The 3,779-nt window shown below is 36.0% G+C and overlaps 1 pseudogene; it reads right to left on the bottom strand.

Moving 5' to 3' along the window:
• Positions 1–329: 329 nt before the first annotated feature.
• LOC126068307 (olfactory receptor 13G1-like) lies at positions 330–2,953 on the bottom strand (annotated as a pseudogene).
• Positions 2,954–3,779: the final 826 nt, after the last annotated feature.

Here is a 3,779-nt window from a genome sequence, read left to right as displayed (position 1 = left end):
AAGCGAGAAAGGAAAAGCAGTCTCTCACAGCTGTCAGGTGAACTGGCCTGGCTCAATCAGGTAGGCCACAGTGTTCTTGTCTTGATTCTTTAATAAACAGAAAAAAATTACTTAACACCAGCATCAGAAAAATATTACTAAGATGGTGGTTACTCAACAGACATGTCTGAGCACAGATAAAAACAAGAACACTGCCCAAACATCTAAAATGGACAATATCCTGTTTCCCAGTTAGTATTAGTGACTGTTGATTCTTAGCTGATTACAGCTTTAGCAATGTTTCAATCTTTCTGCCTCCTAGATACAATTACCCCCATTTATGACACCACCTAATTCAGGATGAGACCCATGTGCACCTAGGTATCGGTCACTACAATAGCCATGACAATGCTGAACAAGGCCACACACATATGATGGTTCACAACAGTGCTATACCGAAGAAAGAAGCAGATGGCCACATAGTGGTCATAGGCCACGGTGGTGAAGAGAACCATCTCGGTCCCAAGGAACCATGTGAAGAAGAAGAGCTGGGACATGCAGCCCCCATACGAGACGGTCTTCTCTGATGTGAGCATGGTCCACAGCATTTTGGGTATAACTCTTGTTGTGCAGATGATATCCATGGTAGCCAGTGCCAGAAGGAGAACATACATTGGGGTATGCAAGGTGGTATTATAAATTATGGCAACGACAGTGAGCATATTGCCAAGAAAAGACACAAGGTAGATGAAGAGAAAGATGACAGAACTCCCTGAAGTTCAGGATTTCTGGTGAGGACCAGAATTATGAACTCAGTCACAATGCTGTGGCTTATCCTGATTTGGCAATTAAATAGTTGACATTGCACAGGTTGAATGACTGGGAATTAAAGGAACCTGTATATTGTTATTTGGAGATTTTCTATGGTGGGTGAGTGTGTGTGTGTGTGTATGTGTGAATTTAATGATTTGATACAACTCTGTAGTAGGAATTTCCTTATAATGACGTTCTCTCTTCCAGACAATATCCTCTGTTTTACAGACAGATGCCATTCTCTGACTTGTGTTCTTCCACTGATGACTCAAATAAACTAAAGCCAGTGGTTAAGAAGAAAAACATAAGAAAAAATGTCTCTTTAGATATTGCAATACTATTATTCTGAGTTGAAACTTGCCTGAGAGTAATTTATGTTTTTATGTACCTATAAAACAACAACAAAAAAAACAAACCCAGTGTTGTCGAGTCGATGCTGACTCATTGGTTTGGTTTTATGTACCTATACCACATGAAAATATGATAAAATAAATACATATCTCTTAAACTTGGTTAATTACATGATTTTCTTAGAAGTCTTTTTTGAGACATAGTAGGAATAACTGAAACAACAGGGCTAAGAACAGTGGGGACATTTCAGGGCAAAAATGCCCATCATAATAATCTAACATGTGGCCATTGACTATTGCAGTCCAAATACTAAACAATTTAATCATATGTCTGTCTTGACAATTTTTTCTTCTGTTTGACAAGCATATTGCTAAAATTGAGTAAACTAATCATTTTTATTTTTTATTTTAATCATTTGCTGCACTGTCATATAATGGCAACATAATTGGATTTAAAAACAATAATCTTTTTTTTTAATCTAGGATTGCATCTTATTTTTTTTTATACTTTTAAGTTAACCATTTAACCTTCATAAGCATCAGATTACTTAGTCCTAAGATATTGAATAATTTGGGATTGATATTAGAAATTATATAAAAACTAGAACAGAACCAGTTGTCAGTTTGAGTGTGGGTTCACAGTCCTATCTAATTTGCAGTCTTGCAGCCTCTCAGTTAATTAACTGGCTAAATAGATTTTAGCTACTGACTGATTCATTGGCAGTCGTTCAGACCAGGAAAAAAGAAAAAGAAAAGCTTTTGTCTGATACATAATCAAAATTGAGGATTCTTAGCTTTAATTTTTATTTCCCCATACTGCAATAATGCAGGAGTGTCATTACTTGGATATATGATATGCGACAGGTTCTGCAGATATGATATTATTTAATCCTCACACTATACTGAGTCTTAATACTGAAGACTAAAGTCTCAATGTGGTTGTGATAAGAAAACACTGCACAGAGATTGTCTGATTCCAAAAAAATTGTTATGAACCTTTTTGATGATATGTATGCCTTTAGGCAAAATGCAACAAAATTACACAACAAATGAATGATATAAGAAATATTTGAAGGAATATGGAAGGTTTATTTTGAATAAGATATGATTTGTGGAAGGAAAATATACACAAATTTGTTGTCTTCAAATATTTAAAAGGTTTGATACTGAATTAAATTATATTAACTTAAAATATTGAGCGTTTAATACAGTTTCAAATAATATTATAACAGCTTGGGAAGGTCATGCCATCTGAATCGGAGGTCTGGCATCAAATTTTCTTGAGAAGAATCTATTAAAAATCTGTCCCCTTTCAGCACATGTGATGTTTTCTACAAAAAACAAACAAACAAACAAAAACTCAGCTGCCATTAAGTCTATTCTGATTGATGGTGACCCCACGTATTTCAGAGTAGAACTGTACTCTGTAGGGCTTTGAATGGCTGAGTTTTTGGAAGGAGATCATCAGCCATTTCTTCTGAGGTGCCTCTGGGTGGATTCAAACCTCAAACCATTCAGTTAGTAGTTGAGGGCATTAAACATTTGCCCCACTCAGAAATAAGTATTCAGTATAAACGGAACCCTCCTTGTTGAAGGAAAAAAAAAGAAAAAAAGCTTCAGTATTCTCTTAGAGAACTATTGTTTATCAGTGTAAATAATATTACTTATAAAGTTACTTATCTGTATAATTGTTACCTACCAAATCTTCTGAAGCTTGATATAAGGGAGAGATCCCAGCACCAAGATACAAAGCCATGTTTCACAAAATGCCAGTTGCAAGGAGACAGGGAAGTACACTTCTTGTCCACCATCTCTGCGTTAACAGCAAAGGTGAGGGAATCCGGAGATTCTTTTTCTCATCTCTTCTTGTGATGCCACCAGTTCTCCTTCACAGGAACAATGACATTGACTGGGCTCTGTTCCCAGTACTGATTCCATGGGTAAGGATGGTTACTTACGCAGAAGAGGCTGAATCCAGAAGGGGACCGTGACACATTTCCCTAGAAGGAGGAAGAATCTATTGGCTATAAAACCCTTTTACAGAACGTTTACTTTTGGCCCAGGGTGGAGATATTTATTGTCCATTACCCATAGGTGTCCAAAGAGTGGTCAATAATTTCTCCTGAAATTCTGCAAGTGAGATTCATCTGACTTGTATAAATTACCCAGTATCTCCAAAGGCCACAGCCCACATCAGCATGAGAGTCTATTTTTCTAAGTCTTACAAATCAAAAGCCATTTACTTTTGGTCATGTCCCTTTCTGGTCATCCCATTTGGAATTATCAATTTTGCTGTAGTTACTATGTTGAATCTGACTAAGATTGACTTGATTAATATTTGGAGATGAAAAATCAGTGAAATTTAGTTAGAGCCATGGTAATAGAGTGGGCTGAAATCTTGACCCTGGTACTTTCTGCCTGTGGCCTTGTGTTTTTAATTTACATTTTCCAAGTATCAGTCTCTTCATTGATTAATGGGATATTAAGAGTTGTAACCTCATTGGGATGATTTTTAGATTAAATCGTGAATGTGAATCATTTATCCCAATCTGGGACCATACTGAGCTCTCAATTAAAGGTAATTATAAATTAAAAAAAAATTTTTTTTATTTATAATTATTGCATAGTTCCCAAAAC

Source organism: Elephas maximus, chromosome 2 (genome assembly GCF_024166365.1).
Source record: "Elephas maximus indicus isolate mEleMax1 chromosome 2, mEleMax1 primary haplotype, whole genome shotgun sequence".
NCBI lineage: Eukaryota > Metazoa > Chordata > Mammalia > Proboscidea > Elephantidae > Elephas > Elephas maximus.
This window is presented reverse-complemented; position numbering and strand designations above follow the sequence as displayed.